The sequence below is a fragment of the Panthera tigris genome, chromosome C1 (assembly GCF_018350195.1).
Source record: "Panthera tigris isolate Pti1 chromosome C1, P.tigris_Pti1_mat1.1, whole genome shotgun sequence".
NCBI classification, from domain to species: Eukaryota; Metazoa; Chordata; class Mammalia; order Carnivora; family Felidae; genus Panthera; species Panthera tigris.
In genome coordinates, this window is record NC_056667.1 from 99,119,744 (window position 1) to 99,139,943 (window position 20,200).

At 47.0% G+C, this 20,200-nt stretch overlaps 1 long non-coding RNA gene across 1 annotated transcript; it reads left to right on the forward strand.

The window, feature by feature from the left end:
• The first annotated feature begins 1,711 nt into the window (after positions 1-1,711).
• LOC122240759 lies at positions 1,712-9,453 on the forward strand. Its single transcript, XR_006220507.1, has 4 exons — positions 1,712-1,799; positions 2,340-2,435; positions 6,717-6,999; positions 9,216-9,453. It is a non-coding gene; the product is annotated as an uncharacterized LOC122240759 (long non-coding RNA).
• Positions 9,454-20,200: the final 10,747 nt, after the last annotated feature.

Below are 20,200 nucleotides of genomic sequence, written 5' to 3' on the forward strand. Positions count from 1 at the left end.
TCCTGAAACAGTCACAGAAAACCATTGAAACCACATTGTCTGCCAAAAATAGAAACGTAGAAATACCTCAGGGAGGCCACTTTGGCAATTTCCTTCGAGGCTCCTATTACTAGCGTTAGCAAGGTGAGAGACCTCTTCTAGGCTGGTCTTCATTACTTGCCAATTCTTTTCTTTTCCTTCCCCCCACCACTCCTCCCTCGACCGTGACTCTCCTTCCTTCTCCCCACGCTTCCACGATGCCTCACCCTGTTCTGCTAATTCCTTCTCTTGATTCCACTGCTCCATCTTTCATCTTTCGTCTCTACTTCTCCCTCTTAAGCACTGGGTTGGTTTTCTAAGTCTTGCAGGGACAGATGCCGAACCAGTCAGGGGTCTTGGTTTCTGACACTTGAAATTGACTCTGTTAAGCAGGGGAAGAAAAAAAAAATTATTGGAAAGCGATCAGATCGTTCACAGAATCAACAGGAAGCCTGGAGAATCTGGCTTGGGCAACAGGCTAGAAGAACCAAAGGGGATTGGCACCAGAGAAGACAGCCAAGGTCACACCACCGAAAACCGCTCGGTGGGGACAGTGGCCACCAGCCACTAAGGGCCACCGCTGACACTTGGCTGTACTGAAGAATAAGCGTGCACTCACTCCAGAGGCTTGCTTTGTTCCCTCCAGATTCCCAGTCCAGGCCGGAGAGCCCAATGCCAAGACAGGGTGGACAGACCTCAGGAATTGCTCTCCAAGAGCAAAGCTGTAGTTCTGGCTCAACAGGAAAGGGGGTGGGAGTGCAAAGCTGAGAGCTGACAAGTCTATCGAGAAAGCAGGAGAGAGCAGAGTCCCAAAAACATTAGAGACTAAGAGCGTCACGGACACCCCTCTCTCCGAACCCACCCTATTTCCGGTGCACTTCTGGAGGTCTGCATCTGCTTTGTGAGGAGGGCTTTGGGAAAAGGACAGCTTTCGGGCAGCATACAAATTAACGATGCCAGTTCTGGAAAGACAGGCTGTAAAGTGAAATTCGGCAGAGGCTGTAGCCCGGCACGGTCGCCTGGGCTATTTCGCACACACTTTGTCCTAGACAAAGCAAGGAGCCACGGTTGCTAATGTGAACACCCTTTGTTTTCAGGTTCCCTGTAGCCAATTTAAAGCCCAGCTCCTAAGCGCTGTGCCTTTGACCTCCTACCTCTTAACCCTTAAAGGAGCAAGTCAAGCTTCTTTCTAGGGATGAAATTTGTAACGCGATTCCTGGCTCGGTGCAGGGGCCTCCTCTCTCATCCTGCCAGCTGGTCCCAATTATGAGCCGGTTGGGGTAATTTCAGAGTGTGGAGGGTGTCTGAGCAGTAGGAGGAGGGTTTTCTAAGCACTTAGCTTCCCTTAGGATCCCAAGGCCGACTAGAACTAGTGGATCCTTTAATATTCTAAATTATGAGGTGACTTTCACTGGTTTTCCAAAAAAAAAGGGAAATAAAATATATAAATAAAATCACTCGGTGGTGCGGCTGATAACTACTGCCAGCACAGAGAGAAAAATGAAGGCAACTGTTTCTACCATTCCAGCAAAGCTCCAACTTCGCCTACGTACCCTGGGTGATTGCCTCAATTTTCCTCTGTGCTGTAACAGAGTGGGCCCGTGTTGTGGCAAGTTTCCTTTGTGATAGGTGAGACCGAGGCGTGTCTTTGGGGGAGCGCCAGGCCAGTTTTAAAGGGCCACACACACGTAATCTGAGTTCAAGGTTATGTTTGGTAGAGTCAGTGTTTATTGAACGCCTACTATACGGAGGCGCTGCAAGTTCCGGGAATTCGAAACTCGGTAAATCTCGCTCTCCAGTGAGGCTGGATCGCATCCAACCGGGGGGCATTGCAGGGTGGTAGTGGGTAGAAGGGTCAGCCTTTGGCTGGGAGGAACATTTTGTCACTGACGTGTAGAATCGCCATGCTACACGCTGGTAATACAAACCAGATGGCTTTTAGTTGGTTTCATTATTTTTAAACTCTCTGCAAATACACCCCTCGTTGCCTGCACCTGGGCTGACTTCTCCCGCCAGCCTCTTCGCCACACTCCTCGGCTTCCAGCCACCCCTCCCGCTTCAGTTCAGGCCATCGCATCATAGGCACTCTGGGTGTGTGCACGAGAGACAAAATTGCATTTGAAGGCATAGACGTGCCCGGAAGACAGGGGCCCATAGCTGAGCGGGCATGAGCTCCGCTGGAGGCTTAATGCCAACATTGGTCCGTTACACGTGACCTTCGTGGGGCCTGTCTAGGGCAATCCCTGTCCCTCCCCCTCGCATTATCGGCATTTATGAGTCAGCTTCTTTTCTCACTATAATTTCATGTCTTTGGGCCCAAGTGTTTTCACGTGGACGCTGTGGCTAAGAGCCGTCTTTCCTGGAAGGACTGTTGTAAGGATTAAACGGGAAAACACATGTAAAGCACCTGGCATTTGGTAAGCACTCAATAAATGTTAGCTGCTATTACCATTCCTTTTTTTTTTTTAGAGGAGCAACTTCATTTTATATTTGTAACACCAGTAACCAATTAGGCAGGCAGCACGCCACATGGTTAAATTGCCAACCCTTTGTTGCTATATATTTTTAATTTTTTAATGTTTATTTTTGAGAGAGAGAGAGAGAGAGAGAGAGACAGAGTGCAAGCAGAGGAGGGGCAGAGAGAGAAAGGGAGACACAGAATCCCAAGCAGGCTCTGTGCTGTCAGCACAGAGCCCCACGTGGGGCTCGGACTTGTGAATTGGGAGATCATGACCTGAGCCGGAGTTGGATCCTTGACCAACGGAGCCACCCAGGCGCCCCTATTATTTTTTTAATTAGTGTGAATCTGTTGTGTTTTGTTGTGTTTTTTTTTTTTTTTGAGAGAGAGAGAGAGAGAGAGAGAGAGAGAGAGAGAGAGAGAGGGAGCATGTGCATGTGTGCATGCTTGAGTGGGGGAAGGGCAAAGAGAGAGGGAGACAGAGAATTCCAAGTAGGCTCCATGCCCAGCCCGGAGCCCGTCGTGGGGCTTGATCTTATGACCACGAGATCATGACCTGAGCTGAAAGCAAGAGTCAGATGCTCAACCGACTGAGCCACCCCCAGGCGCCCCTGATTTAAGTAAAGTAGGCACTTAATGTTACACGAGTTTCAGGTGTTTAATGCCGCGATTCAACAAGTCCGTGCATTACGCTGTGCTCAGTGCGAGTGCACCTACCATCTGTCCCCGCACCACGCTATTACGGTATCGTTGACTACACTCCTTATGCCGTGCCTTTTATTCCCGTGGTTTATTCATCCCATAGCTGGAAGTCTGTGTCTCCCACTCCCCTTCACCTATTTTGCCCTTCCCCCTTGATCATTATTCTATAAGAAGACAGAAGATACACAGCGTTTAGTTCCAAGGAACGATTTTTCTGAAATCGTTCCATAAAATTTCCATAAAATTCAGGCTTGTGATAGAGCGTGGGCAAGAAGCCCGGGAGGCAGACAGAGGTATGCACCCTGGTCAGCACTGCAGGTATGATCTGAGGGAGCCTTGCCTGAGCGCTGCCACCCACGCTGATCCAGGAGTGGCCAGGAGCTGGTGGGTGAGGGGGTTGGGCCCTTCCCTCACACCACTGTTACCCATATCCATCATCACCCATTGATGTTTCTTGAGTAAATGATGACAGGATGAATCCAAGAGGTGAATTCCTTACACCGCTATTTCTTCTGCAATTATTAGTTGACTTTCCACTGTAAGAAATAATTGTCTTCATTTTTTTTTAATTTATGTGCTTATATCTGCGTAGACTTACAGGTGTTGATTGTAGTCAATAGGTTATCATTATTTTGATCTTCAAATGGTCCCAAATGTGGTCCATAGAAGCCCCTTCAGGACGGTTTGTGTGTCCTTTTGACCTGTCCTCATTATTTTTGGAGACATTCCCTACACTCTGATGCAACAAAATGATATTCTTATGCTATCTCGTTCTTTCTCTGCCCCACCCTGGAATCAGCTATTTGTTTAAGGAAACCAAGGTCCCTTACGGTGGAGAGTAGGGCTGGACACCAATGTCTGAGCACTAAGAATTCTTGTTGCTACTTGGAGTGTCAGTCCTTCTAGGTTCTTCCGCTGGGCAGAGCTAGGAAACACAGTGTACATATACACACATATTTATTTCCCATCTATCTATTTATCATTTATCTGTCTAAACCACAGTTTACAGTGATAGATCCAGCTGCAATCCACCACCAGGAAGTTTATTTTGTTTCCTCTTGCCCTATCGATGCCTCCCTTCTCCAAGAGTGATAAACCTGGCTCCAGAGAGCTCAACCTACCTCTACCTGGCCCATCTCTCAACACCACTGAGTCATACCGCCTCCCTCACCGGCTCACCCCTCCTTGAGCCTCTAGCTCCCTGGTGCACGTTTTATGATGAAGAAGGAAAACAAAGCAGCCAGTAAATAAATAAATAAATAAAATTTATAATTAATTAATTAAACATTAATTATTTACATTAATGTAATATATTTAACTAATTACATTTAATTATACATTGATATAAATATATATACTATATAAAAATATACATAATATAAATATATACATGTTTATGTTTATATATATTTAAAGACAGGCAGAAAAAGGAAGAGAAGGGAAGGGAATGGAAAAGAGGAGAGCTGGGTCACCTTTTGATTTGCGTTTTTAAAAAAGCACTCTGGCAGATTTATGGAGAACGACTTGAAAGGGAACAAGGGTAGATTCGCCGCTGACTCATCTTGGCATTCCTAGCGCTTGGTGGCATGCTTTCAGAAAGGCACTGTATAAATGTTTGGAGAAGGAAGGAAGGGTGGGGGAGAAGACAAAAAGAAGGAGGGAGGGGGACAAGAGGTTTCTCCCAGAAGAATGCACCGTGGAGAAAGTTGTGTTTTTCTTTTCCGCGGTCAAAGTTGCCTCTCTCCACAGTCAAGGATAGACAATCGCATTGAAGTGTATCTTTTTTGTTCTGTGGAAGCCTGTTAAGTGGCTTCCTGCGGTCGCTTACACGAATGTAGTAGGCATGGACCATTTGTCCTGTAGAGGGTAAATCATCCTGAAGCAGTGATGAGTCACTCATGATCTCTTTTGGTTCTATAAATGTAGGACAAGTAGTCCCTCGGTCCTGGGAGATGTTGGAACAGGATTCATTTTTCCTCCCTCCCCTCTCCCCACCCCTGAGAATCTTCCCCTTTCTTTCATATGCAGATCAGGCCCTTCCGGAACTGGAGGACCTGTTTTCCTGAGAGCCCAATGCCTCCTGGGAGGGAAAGGGTTAAAATTCAAGTTCCCTGCTCCCTGGAGTTCAAAGTCAAGAATCTATAGCATGGAGGCATGACTCACGGGCCAGGCAATAAAGTTCCCATGAGGCTACCGTACATCTGGCATTTCTCGCCCTTGGTAGCGAGCCTCACCAGAGGGTGGGATCCTCCTTAAGTCAGATGAGTCCGCCAGGTGGCCAAGGCTGACACCAGTCTGAACTCACTGCTTTCAGCCAGCGTGATACCAGGGAAGTGGCTGTGTGTGTGTGTGTGTGTGTGTGTGTCTGTGGACAAAAGAGTTGGCTGGTAAGAGCTGTGAACCAGGGGTGTTCTCGAACTGGTTCATACTGGCTTGCAAGAACTCGTTGCCAGCCAGTTGTTCAATATAATCATTATTAAATAGTCAATGATGTAAACTTTCGACTAAACCATTATATTAAAAACAAAGGTAATAAAGACTCAAAACTCATCACTTACTAATTATTTGACCACATTTTACTATTATCTACGCTCTTGAGATTTCATACATCTACTGTAGCTGCATGGTGGAGGTTTTATACCTGACAGCGGGCTACTGAGCACCCCCGACTCTGCCTTGAGTGGTGTTGTGCCGGTAGCTTGAAAGCAGCCCCAGTGAGAGCATTCACACCATGGGAATTGGCAAGCCATTAATCAGCACTCCCTCCCCACCCCCCTAGCCAGTTGTCAAAGGTTTAGCCGCACACCCTTAACTAACCCTTGAGACTTACTCATTCAGCCAGCCTTTACTGGCTAAGACCAGCTAGGGTGTGGGTCCTCATGACTGAGCACATGAAGAAAGTACACCCTGAAGGATCGGAACAGTGGACTCAGGTATTATCTCTATCCTCCAGGCTTGAAAGATTCTGGAGTTGCTTCAACTTACCTTCCAGCAGGGAGACTCAACCAGTATGAAGTTTCTTTTTCTTAAAAAAAAAAAAAAAAAAAACAAAAAAACACAACTTTTTTTAAGAGAGAGAGAAACAGAGCATGAGCAGGGGAGGGGCAGAGAGAGAGAGGGAAACACAGAATCCGAAGCAGGCTCCAGGGTCCAAGCCATCAGGACAGAGCCCAATGCAGAGCTCGAACCCACGAAGTGTGAAATTGTCACCTGAGCCGAGGTCAGATGCTTAACCCACTGAGCCACCCAGGCGCCCCCACTAGGAAGTTTCTGATCCAACTTTCCTCCACGTCAATCAACGGTACCTACTTTCCAATGGTTCAGATCTTGGTTTCATCCTTGCTTCCTGTCTTTCCCTCCCAGCCCAAATTCAAACCGTCAACAGCTACGCTTTTTAAATAAACCTGGAATTTAACCTCTTCCTCACCATTTACCACTGCCACCACCCATCCAAGACATCACCATGTCTTTCCTGTGTGGTTAAAAAGTTCCTAATGGGCCTGCATTTCTGTGTTTGTCTTTTCTGTTTTCAACGCAGCAACGGGAGTGCTCTTGTTCAGTCATAAGCCAAATGACATCACTCAACAGCTCAAGGCCTTCCAGCAGTTCCCAACCCATCCAGAATGAAGGCCAGAGTCCTTGCTCTGACTCACAAGGCCCTGCTGATCTGTGCCCCCAACGTCTTCAACCTCATCACCAGCGACCTCACCCTCCTTCCCTCCGTCCCAGCTGCATTTGCCTCTGTGCTTCTTGATTCTCCCAGATGTGCTGCCACTTCAGGGCCTCTGCAGTCACTGTTGGCGTCCCGGGGCGCGCCCCAGGTAGCCACATGGCTAACTCCCACTGCTCTTAGTTTCTGACTCAAAAATCTTCTTCTCAGGGATCCTTCACCAGCAACCCTAGCCAAGCCTTCCCCAGCCCCATCTCCTCTCCTTTTCTACTTTATTTTCTCTCCTGGGCCTTTATTACTATTTGTGTATTTACCTTTTTTATTGGCTACCTTTCCTGCTAGCCTGTGGATTCGGGAGGGATCACATTTTCATTCGTTTTGCTCACTCTCCAATCTCTAGAACAGTGCCTGGCTCATTTAAATTAGCTATTGCTGTGTCATAAGCCATCCTATAAAATGTAGTGACTTAAAGCAACAGTCAGTTCTAATCTCACAATCCCATGGGTTGACTGGGCTTGGCTGGGTGGTTCTTCATGGGGAATCGTCCGTGTGGTTGGAGTCAATGGCACCTGGGCTGGAGTCATCTGGAGTGCACGTGACTGGCACCCAGTGCTCACTACCGTCTACGAGTTCGGCTGGGGCTGTGGTCTAGAGTGCCTACACATGACCTCCCCAAGTTCATTGGGGGTGACATTTTTGAAGATTAGCTACCACCGCATTCGAGAAGTATCCGTGGGTGGCAGGAAGGCAGAAGGGAGGAGAGGTGGTAAGAGGGAAAGAAGTAGGACTTTAGAAAGGAGAAAATGAGGAAGAGAGGGAGAAATGGAGCTCCACGCCCATCTATGAATATGCACGATAGCCCTGGAATAAAACCCTTTTCCTATCTGACTCTCCTTTCCCATCTCCCTCAAGTTGCACAATGACCTGGCCTGAAAGCAGAAATTCATCCAACACTGTATATCAGAACTAGAGTGCTCTTGGCAGAATCTTTTACAATTTATACCCCAAGTTCCAATTTGAGCCAAGGCATATTTCCAAGGGAAGAACAACACAGCACTTTATCTTGATGTAGCTTTTTCCCCCCTTGGTAATTTCAAAGCAGTTTTATAAACAAGCACCATCATTGTACAAGAGAGGAAATGGAAGGGAGCTAGTGATATTTAGGTAACCAATAGCAAAATCATTGAATCAGTGTTTATACCGAGGTGATTAAATAATGATGTGGGATCAGAGGCAGGCTTCAACGGCAGCAAATTCATAAAATATAATTTGGAAGAAACAGAATCTGAAAATTTCCATATAAAAAACGTAGCCTATGAAGATATAAGGAGTTAAGAAATAAAAATAGATTTATACCGAACTAGATGGAACAGAATTTCCACAGTTGTTGGGATATTAAGAATGGATTTGCTTTTAAAATAGTTTGGAATAGTTTAGTCATTTTCCAGAGCCACAGATATTCTGTGCCAGTCGGGAAATTTTTCCTAAACCAACCTGGCAGACAGTGGTCTAATAAGGGAGCTCTTTGCAGACAAGCTCCCTGGCTAAAACCCAGGAAGTAAATGAATTTGGGTTTCTGAAGTTCCAGTGTCTCAATACAGAGGGAGAGGGAATTCCCTGAGCACGGGATTCTCCTCTAATTTCTGTATCATGGGACAAGGTGGCATCTTGTTTAATTCCGTTGATGGCCTCTGCAAGCCATTTTCGGTCTTCAGCCTCCAAAATATGCTCACCTTTAGGAAAATCGGGATAACTCAAGAAAGTAACTTCTCACGTATTAGTTAGGATTAGGTTTGCCAAGCAGGAGGTTGAACTCTCCTTACCCTTCTCCCCTACAAAACCAAACCAAAAACAAACAAACAAAAACCAAAACACACACAGTGGCTTAACCAACATGAAAGTTTATTTCTTTTTTTAATAAGCCTGGGTAAGGAGTCCACAGATTGTAAAGTGCCTCCAGTATCAGGGACTCAGATTCCTTTTCCTCAATTTTCTGCCTTGCATAATCTCGAGTTCCCAAACCATTTCATGGTCCAAAATAGCTGCTTTAGCTCCAGCCCTCACATCCCATTCCAACCAGGAGGAAGAAACTCCTCCTTCCTTTAAGAACACTTGCTAGAAGTTGCTCACACTACTACTTACATCCAAGCGACCAAACCTTAATCGCGTGACCTTATCTAACTGGAAGGGAGCCAGGAAGACTAGGAAGTGGAGTCTTTCCAGCAGTATGTGCCTGCCTAAATATGAGATGTTCTGATACTATAGAATTAAGGAAAACAAATGTTTTCAGACAATTAAGCAGTCACTGCCGTAGTTCAACTCTTGACTTCCCCAAAATATGTAATGAACCTTTCTTTCCTCACACAGGACATTTTCCTTCCCCAAGAGAAGAAACACCAAAATTTTATCAAGGGTCTGCCTTCAGCTCAAAATCGAGCTCAGCGGGTATCATGCAGTCTCCTTGCTTGAGTCCAGATGTGATGTTACACGATCTCGCAAACCACCAATTAAAAACTAGCTGTCTGCCCCCAACCACACTACATACACGGCGATGCAGTAGGAACAGGAAAACCACAATTAAAGCTACCGTTCCGAAAATGGGAAAGCCTAAGCAGTCACAGTCTACAGCAATTATCAAATCCTGCCGAGCAAGAATAGAGGAGGTTGCCTTCTCCCACAGAAGAGGTCAGCCAGCCGTCCTCTGGGAGGCACCTCTATGTCCATTATCCTCCGTGGCCCTCGCGGGGGCATGAAGCAGCGAGCATGCCCTCTGGGGGTGCACGGCTTTCATTGCCTGTTTCCCGCTGTTGCAGATTTGGAGGTACCAAGGTTGCTTTGACACTGCTTTTGCACTGCTTTTGCAGGCACAGGCTTTTGCACGTCACGTCTATGGTTTCTTTGGGAATGCAATTCTTTCAAAACCTCAGTAGGTATCTCTTCCATTTCCCTTCCATCACGTCCATGGACCAGTAACGGCAGCCAAGGATCTTGTCTAAAAATAGGTTTTAAATGTGAAGACTCCGGCTTGTACTTATACACCTTGGTCCTCTGTCCACCCCTCCCCTCAGTTTAATGGCAGTTAGTTGACGCTACTTGAAACAATGCATTCTGGAAGGAAAGCAACACCTTTACCCTTTTAAGTTTATTTTCATTTTTGAGAGAGTGAGTGAGCGGGGGAGGGGCAGAGCGAGAGGGAGAGAGAGAATCCCAAGCAGATCCTGCACTGCCAGAGCAGAGCCTGACATGGGGCTTGAATGAAGTCCTGAACCGTGAGATCATGACCAGAGCCAAAATCAAGAGCTGGATGCTTACCCAACTGAGCCACCCAGGTGCCCCATGGAAAGCATCACTTCTTTTCTTTAAATGTTTATTTACTTTTGAGAAAGAGAGAGAGAGTGATTGAGAGAGAGAGAGAGACAGTGTGAGTGGGCGAGGGGCAGAAAGAGGGAGACACAGAATCCGAAGCAGGCTGCAGGCTCTGAGTTGTCAGCACAGAGCCCCACTCGGGGCTCAAACTCAGGAACTACGAGATCATGACCTGAGCCGGAGTCAGACGCTCAACTGACAGAGCCACCCAGGTGCCCCAGAAAGCATCGCTTTTAATTGCATCCTAACAGCTAAGCTGTCACCCATTGTCTAGCAGAGTTTTTTTGTTTGTTTTTAATGTTTTTTGAGAGAGTGCAAATGGGGGAGGGGCAGAGAGAGGAGGACAGAGGATCCGAAGCAGGTCCTACATTGAGCATTGAGCCTGATGTGGGGCTTGAACTCATGAACTGTGAGATCAGGAGTTGAGCCTAAGTCAGATGCTCCACTTACCGAGCCACTCAGGCGCCCTCGGCAGAGAGCTTTTAATGGCACTTAGAAGAATGCAATTTACTATAGTTTTAGAGCCACTGCTATGAATGCATGTTTTGAGGGGGTCAGGATAATTGTCTTTTTCCCTTTTTAAAAAAATGTTTATTTATTCTTGAGAGACAGAGACAGAGCATGAGTGCGGGAGGGACAGAGAGCGGGAACCCAAGCAGGCTTTGAGCTGTTGGCCCAGAGCCCAATGCAGGGCTCCTTCTCACCAACTGAGAGATCATGACCTGAGCCAAAACTAAGAGTCGGACACTCAACCGACTGAGCCACCCAGGCACCCTGTTGTCTTTTTCACTTTTCACTTCCCAAACCACTGGACTGCTCAATTTAGATGGCAGGCCAATGGCAGGAAGCCATTATCGCTTATTGCTTTTCTGATATCTTACAGATTGGGTAGACTGAGCTTTAGTTTTCTACTCTTCCTGATGTTCAAGGATTTTAGGAATATGTAATGACGATACTCCACAAACCCCCAATCCTGATATTAATTTTATGTGTTAGCCAAGATAGATCCACTACCAAAAGCAGACCCAAGAATTTTACCACGCTAATACAAAAGAAATGGATTTTCCTTTGACGTAACTATTGGAGATAGGTGTTCCAGAGATCTAGGGTCCCAGACCACCCGAGGCCATCTTCATCAACTTCAGCCATACTAATTCTAGAGAATAAGTTGACTAAGGGCCTCTTATCCTAGGCCCTGGCCTGTCAAGAGATACTGATGGAACCTACCTGCAATCTACACAGCAGATTGCTATGTAGGCAAGACTCAACGTTTCCAACTAGTATTTCATGTGTGTGACCACAGAGCATCCGTATTAGAGAATGTCCATTCCCTAACCAAGAGATTGGCTTCCCTCAGTTCCCCAATCTGAACCTGCGGCTCTAGGGAACTCCTGGGGCTTTACACAAACCTGGGTTCCTATATCCCCTACTGTCATTATTTACTATCTCTGTGACTTTGGGCAAATTGACTTAACCTTTCTGCTTCTCAGTTTGCTTAACTGTAGAATACAGATTAAAAAACAAAACTACCTATTGTGTAGATGTTTATATATATATAAAATATATATATATATTAATGTATTATATATATAAAAATATATATTAATGTAATATATATATATAATGGCATTTGGCATTTAGGAAGTGTTTTATAAATGGTAGCTATACCTATTTATTTATTTTTTAATTTTTTTTTAACATTTATTTATTTTTGAGACAGAGAGAGATCATGAACAGGGGAGGGTCAGAGAGAGAGGGAGACACAGAATCTGAAACAGGCTCCAGGCTCTGAGCTGTCAGCACAGAGCCCGATGCGGGGCTCAAACTCACGGAGTGTGAGATCATGACCTGAGCTGAAGTCGGACACTCAACCGACTGAGCCACCCAGGCACCCCAGCTATACCTATTTAAAAACATGTGATCAGGATGTTCGAATTGGGTCTTTATTTGGATAATCTCTGCTTGGATTCTTATTCTGTCTCTTGCAATTTGTGTCACCACGGGCAAACTCTCTCCATGTCAGTTTCCTCTTCAGTTAAATGGGGATCATAATGCTCATCTTAGAGTGTGGCTGTGAGGATATAATAATATAAAATAGCAATGAGCATAGAGCATAGCAATGATCACGTAATAGTCATTCAGTATGAGGTTATAATTTTTTTAATTTTTTAAAATATTTATTTATTTTTGAGACAGAGAGAGAGAGAGAGAGAGAGAGAGAGCATGAGCAGGTGAGGGACAGAGAGAGAGGGAGACACAGAATCCGAAACAGGCTCCAGGCTCCGAGCTGTCAGCACAGAGCCCGATGCAGGGCTCGAACCCACCAACTGTGAGATCCTGACTGAGCCAAGATCAGATGCTCAACTGACTGAGCCCCCCAGGCGCCCCGAGATGATCATGTTTGCTTTTATTTTTCATCACTTTCTGATTAAGACAACGTGTGCTTGGGGCACTCGGGTGGCTCAGTCAGTTAAGTGTCGAACTTTGGCTCAGGGCTCAGGTATGATCTCATAGTTCATGGGTTCCAGCCCTGCTTTGGGCTCTCGCTCTCTCTCTCTCTCTCTCTCTCTCTCTCTCTCTCAAAAATCAATTAAAAAAGAAAAAAAAGAACATGTGCTCAACTAAGTTTGGAAAATACAAAAAGTTAGGAAGGAGAAAATAAAAATCAGCTGAACCCCTACCACCCAGGATGACACTATGAGTATTGTATTCTCAGCGACTTCATCACAGTCTTCCTTTTTCTATCAGGCTATTATTTTTAAGGCTGTGGGCCATGTGGTGTCCTTTGATTATACACACAGGCAGCTCCCCACTCTGTTGCGGAAGGGAAGCCAGAAGTCCATGAGTGTGAAAATAACTCCCCCATTAGAAACAAAAAGGCTTTGTGAATACATACCAAGTTTCAAGGGACTGGAGAGTAGCCTTTCCTAAACGAGGAGGCAGTGGGATGATCCAGGGGCGTGGGTGAGTCTAGGGCAACTGTAGACGTTGAACCAGTTCACCATCTCGCCTCAGGCCAGCTCTGCTGAGGAACGTCCAGTGCTCATTCCAGTCAATAGGGTATTTTAGTCACAGAGGGGTTGTGAGATTTGGCAGAGAGCACAAAGCAAGAAATGCAGACAGAAACACTTACAAATTGCAGCTCGGCACAGGGCAGAAAATAAAACCCCGAACTCTGGATTTGCATATTCTGAGATACCCAGTCGAACGGGAACAAAGATCAAAAAATTTAAATTGGACAGCTACCAGCCAGGACTTATTTCTTCCCCGATGGACTGTGGAGAAATTGGCACTCAAGGTCTATTTTTATAATAATCAGCGATAACCTGATAATAGAATAACAGATCAGTTTGTCATTTTTAATTTCTAGACCTCTCCTTGCTATTAGTATTGAATAGACATTTTTGCATTCGTCCTTAAAATGTAAATTTACCTGCAGCTATTCATCCTGCCTATTCTAAAGCCTGTCAAACAGAGATGAAAGAAAGCTGTGCCAAGGCAAGTCTGAGATCTTTGTCTCAATCAGTAAAATCTTCCGTGGAAGATTCTGTGGAACCCTGCACTACTCAGGCAAGACAGATCTGAGCTCCTGATATGGTTAGAAAATGTGACCTACTTTAAAACCCAGCAGTGTGCGTGTGATGAAATGAAAGTGAATTGTTTTGCTGAAATCTGACACTAAAAATAGGGCACCGGATCCTTCCCCTGCTGGAAAAAAAAAAAAAAATAGGCATTAAAATGAGTGTGTGTCTGTATGTCTGGGAATATGTCTCCATAGCAACCATTGTCCCACCTCCCCTATCAACAGCATTACCCCTTTCTACAGAAAGAGGTCATATGAACGCCTTTCCCCAAACCCCTCCCAATCCCTTACTCCATGAAATCTAATTAAAGAGTGAAATGAATTTTAGCAATGGTTCCAGAGGCTGGGAGAAGTCCAAGGTTGGGGGGGGCGGTGCGCAGGGTTGGGGGAAGATGTCTGGGGAGAGGGACCAGGAGATCTGTCTTTCCACATCGGAGCAGCGACATGCAACTCTGTTCTCATGTTTAAAAAGAGCCACCACTCCCCCGCTGAGGGACTGCCAGGGAGTGATAAACCTGGCCCGCTCCGATGTTATTACTTTAATGGATACAGGACTGGTTGAGCACTTTATTTCCACCAGGGCTGTTTTACGTGCGTCTTCTCCCCTTCACGCAACATCCAATTTTCCTCGGGTCCCCCCCCTCCCCCTTTATTAAGGAACATTGTTCCCAATTCTAATCACACTCGCATGAGGGATAAAGAAAGCATCACTTGAGATAATAGGTCTGCCTCTAGAATGAGGTGTGTGAGACAATCACGCATAGGGACAGCCCCCCTCCCCTCCCTCAAGCGCCCTTTTTTGCACAGATTGGAAGGCCGAAAAGAATGGGGTGGGGTGGAGTGGTTGAATGTCTTCCTGACACTCTGGGGGAGGTTGAAGAAGATTTGTGCAAACCAGCTTCACATTTTGGGTTTTTTTTGTTTGTTTTTTTTTTAACATCTGCTGGGGCCTTCCTTCTTCCTTTCCAGCAGCTGCCTCCCTCCCTCGTCCCCACATCTTTAGTGTCCAGTCAACAGCATTCTCAGGCACCCCCTCTCCCTCCACTCTCACTATCCCTGCCCTTGCCATCTAGGCTTCTGTGCCTCGTTTCTGCATCCCAATGTTTTCTCCAGGCTGTACGTCAGTCTGGCGTTGAGCTGCACGGGGTCCCAGCTGGAGCAGAACTGTCCTCCTGTGGGGATGTGGTCAAGTCTGGGCTTGTCCCACTGGTAGGAAGGAGGCGGGTGGCAGGAAGACCTGTGGGGCCTCAAGGGAAAGAAAGGAGCATCTGTCACACAGTTTTCAACCCTTGCAGTGACTTAGGGGCGGAGAGGAGGGGCAGGGTGAAGAGAAACGGAGTGTTTGCCACCCAGACTTGCCTCCATCCGAAAGGGCTGAGTGTGTGTGGGGTGCATGCATGTAAAAAGTGGAAGCCATGCTGTCACCAGGACCGGGTGGCAGGGCACAGGGGAGACTGGCGTGGGGCAGCTGGCGGGTGACTCTGGGCATCCACAGGAGACGGCACCAGCTGTGGCATCTGGGGTAGCCGCCACCTCGGCTGCCAGGCTGCAGCTTGAGCAACAGGCACCTCCCTGTCCTTGGAAGAGACAGCCTCTCTGCGGTGGGCCGTAGGCCCGCAGCTAGTGACCCAGGGCTTTTCTCTTGCCAGCCTGCCCAGGCAGCAAGGACCCCTTGCTGGCCAAATACCCCCGGAGCCTCCTGGCAAAAAAAATCGGGAAAGATTTGCAAGACCAGGTCATGGCCAAGCCAGAGAAATTTCTATGATCTTGGTTTTTTGCCCGGGCTGATGCGGCTTGGGGTGTATGCCTTATCCACAATATAATCACGAGAGCTGATATTTACGGAGGGCTCACTCTGGGCCAGGGATTTTTCCAAGCCCTAGATATATACTAACTTAGAGTTCCATTTGCCGATGAGGTAGACAGCATTCTTATCTCCGTCTGACAGGTGAGATAAGAACATGTTCAAGGTCATATAGCTCGAGAGTGGCCAAGTGTCTCAAACCAGACAGTGAAAGCCAGAGCCCATGCTCCAGCCTCTGAGTGGACACAGACCCACCCCCCACCCTGTGTGCATCAGACCTTCTTCATTTTTTCCAAAGTGCTTAGAAATTTTTCAAGCACCAATATCGTTATATAAATAACATCATTAAGAACATGCTTCAACTGGCGGGGGGGGGGGGGTCAGGGAGCAGTGACTGCTGCTAAAATCACTTTCTTGATTTTATATACGCATGTTTCCACAGTCCAGACACTCGCATAGCTCACAGACCGAACATATAATTCTGTGTTCTGTGGGCTTTTTCATGTAACATTATAAGGATATTTTCTTTTTTAAAAAAAAAATTGTCTTAATGTTTATTTTTGAGACAGACAGAGACAGAGCGTGGCGGGGAGGGAGGGACAGAGACAGAGGGAGACACAGATAACCCACAGAGCCACTCAGGCACCCCAGGATTTTCTCTAATTTTAATCGCCGCATAACACTCCTCCGAGTCGATGCACTGTAATTCGCTTAGCCGGTCCCCTATTTTGGACATGTAGGTTATTTGCACCATGTCACCATTTTCAAGAGGAAAAGACACAACAGTCTTTGCTCCCGTGTTTTCCTTTTATTGAACACGTCAACTGTGTTTAGACAGAGGAGAGCCGCTTGAGCTGTGCAGTTGGAGCCATTCTGATAACCTCTGGCCTGCTCTCAAGCTTTCCTCAAAGCTCAGAGGTGTGTGAGCTGGGAGGATTTCATCAGGTGCTATTTTTCGCGGAAGGATGTGGAAGCCGTGAAAGAGCGAACGGAATTCTGCTCCTTCTGGAATGGAATGTTGCCGCCGAGGCGTCAGAAGCCGTGTGTGTAACAGAGACCAGCAAAGCGGGCTGAGCAGCAGACTTGCAGGGGTGACATTTTTAACTTGGTAACAGATGGCCCACTGGCCAGAGCGCAAAAGGTCGGGGCTCCTTAAACCGACAGGCCACAGGCATACAATTCAAATGAACTGCCACCGTCTACTTGCCGAGGGCCACCGTGCCGCGTGTGAATATGCAGGAGATGTGAATTATTTCTGCTCCTTTAACCTCTCTTATCCCTATTTCATTTTCCTAGCCTCAGGTAGAGGCTTTTAAAACTCTGAATCGCCACCAACTGCATTCCCAGCTCCATCTGGCCTGAGCTCCTCTGGACTGATGGGAAAACCTCAGGATCTAGTATAGGTTTAGACCGGTTGGAACTCCGCTTCAACCCTGGTGAAAATGGTCCCTCTCACCATATCTTAGAAGGCACCTCCCTGGCCTCACCCTAGTCCTGGCCCTGCCCTCACATCCCAGTAAGGCTCTGGCTCGATCATTGCCACCTTTCAGAAGCCCACCTCCCCGTCGGACTCTGAATAACTAGTTAAACGTGGTAGGTTAAAAAAAAAAAAAAAGGTCACCTCCACTAAAAGGTAGCAACAGTGGAAGGGGTAGGCTAACAGCCTTTCTGTGCCTAGTTTGCAAACGTGAGCCCACGTACACCCACCGGCTGCCAGCCAAGGCTTACAGACAAACGAGAGGCACAGACAACCCAGAGCATGACTTCAGGCGGACGGGTGGGCATGGTTTTTGGCCTGCCGAGAGAATTAACATTCAACGGCTGCTCATATTCACACTGCTGAACGCGTCTTACACAATTTTATCAGACATTCTCCTACGCGGAGCAGCATTATTGGCCCACCGGGTGGGTGATTCACGAGGTTCCAACGCCGCCAGGGAAAGAGACCATCAAGATTTGGGGCATGAGAGAAATTGTAGCACATGGTAACAGAGGAAGATGGGGCTGGATCAAGGAAAAGCTTTGACAGACTGAGATATGATTTTCCTTTATTCGACATGCCGCAGGTCTAGAGAACTCGGTGCAATTTGTTCTGTGTGTGGAACAATGCAGTGAGGATTTCTGCCCTGAACAGCTGGGAAAGGAGAGACGTGAAAAGCCCAGAGGGAGTCAGGTGAGTCCACGCTTGAATAAGAGGTTCTCTCGGTAACAAAACCACAGAGGAGGCCAGGGCCAGCCCAGGTCTGGAGCTAACACGCACCTCTTCTCGACCAGCTTAGACGTCCTCATATGCCACCTTGGCCATGCCTCTCCCGGGAGCAAGACTCTTTTCAAAGCTTTCCCGGTGGCTGAGCCAGTGGCCTCTAAGGTAGCACGTATGTACTGATCAATTGGGGGTAACCGAACATATATTAGATTGTCTTTGATAATTATTTGGCCCCTGCCTCGATGTCTACTCTGGAACAGGTTGTAGAGCATACATCGTATATTAGCACAGCCGTGATGAATCTTCGTTTGACAAGGAGCGATCGAAAGGTGTCAGACTCACAGGCTGCACGATCAAAGAGATGTACAAGTGATTGGTCTAAGCAAGATGAAACCTTAGCCTACTGCCCCAAGTCCTCTGCAGTTATCGGTTCTACCTCCTGTCCTGCTAGTTCACCTCTCAGCCCACCCACTGCAGTAAAATGGATCTGATTATCCAGAGATTCTGGAGTTTTTTCTTTGTTTTTGCTTTTTTTTTTTTTTTAGGTCTATTTATTTATATTTTGAGACAGGGAGTGTGAGTCTGGGAGAAGCAGAGAGAGAGGGGGAAAGAGAGAGTCCCAAGTAGGCTCTGCACTATCCGTGCACAGCCCCGTGAGGGGCTTGAACTCACAAACCATGAGATCATGACCTGAAGCTGAACTCAAAAGTCAGACGCTTAACCAACTGAGCCGCCCAGGCGCCCCTGTTTTTGTTTCTAACACGTTCTGTCTTTTGTGTGTAGGCTGGTAGAACACCAGCAAGTGAGGTCGTGTTTGCTTGGATACATGGAGCCTCCAACCACTTTACCAGCAGAGATTCCAGTCCATTCTAGGACACCCCTTCCTAAATAAGCTTCCTAAATAAGTAACTAATATGTTCGTAGTTCTCAGTGAAACAGAGCCCACTGTTGTCTGGAGAGGCGGTGACTCAAATATAATCAACTCTCGTGGACAAATTAGCTATAGTTACTGCCTCCCCCACTCACAACTGCCCCCCACCCTCCACCCCGTGCTCTCTAGACTATGGAGCATCAGCATCATAAGGATCATTACTACCTGTGTGTACCTAGCCACACCAGCCTGGGTGAGAAGACAGTGGCATCACAAAGGAAAAATAGGGGCACCTGGGTGCCTCAGTCAGTTAAGCATCCGACTCTGGCTCAGGTCACAATCTCACGGTTCATGAGTTCGAGCCTGGGTCAGGCTCTGTGCTGACAGCTCGGAGCCTGGAGCCTGCTTCAGATTCTGTGTCTCCTCTCTCTGCTACTCCCCTGATCATGCTCTGTCTCTGTTTCTGTCTCTCTCTCTCTCAAAAATAAATAAACATTAAAAAAAATTTAAGGAAAAATAATTCCAGGAGGTACAGTATGGGGGGGATCCAGAAAACATTCCTACCCTTCAATTCACTTCTAAAGCGAAACTGCTGGGACTGAGGGTGCCATATGTGTTTCTGTAACAGGTGCACTGCACAATCGCGCTCAGCGGGGCAGTAGATGAAGCCTTCAATCTCCTACCTTTTCCCAACGTACCCCCTGGCAGACGGCATTTTCCAAACATAGCAACCTCAGAATCTCCTAACCATCTTGTTCTTCTGACAACGTGACATGGCCACTCCTCCCATCTAGTGGTGAGGCCGCACTCCCTTCCCTTTAAACGTGCATAGATCTTTGTGACTGCTTTGATGAGTATGGCAGAAATGATGTGTGACCTCTGAAGCTAGGTCAGAAAACTGCCATGCCCTTCTACAAACATCTCCCCAGATACTTCATCATCTGTGGCACCTACCGTGGTTGGCACCAGACAAGCTGTGGGACTGGGGGCAAGCTGCCCAAATTCTGGGAACCTTAATTTCCCCATCTGTAGAATGGGGATGATACTAATGCCTGTTACACGAGGATGAAATAAGGCAATCCAAGCAGGTGCTTAGTGTAATGCCTGGCATATGGTAAACTCTCATGGTTAGCAATTACTATTATCACCATCTGCCATTGGGTAAGGGGCCAATTAACATTTGCCCACTAATCAGTCAAATTGTGCTGTACCCAGACTAAAAAAAAAAAAAAAAAGATGAAGATCCAGTTGGTATCCAAAGGCACGGAAGGCTCTTTGTGTCCTGGCTCCATTCATGTCTCCGGCCTCGCGCCTGTGCACCAGCTGCCCTGTGCACACCCCCATGCAGCATTCCACCGCTGTGCCCCCCGGCCTCAGTCTTCTCTGTACCTTCCCTCAGACCCCATGTTGGCTCTTGGCATTTGTTTTTGCAGTTCCCTCTTCCCGAGGGATTCCCTTCCGCTCCTCATTCCTCTTTCAATGAATTTTTACGGGCACTTCCGTTCCCAGCCTCGAGGGCACC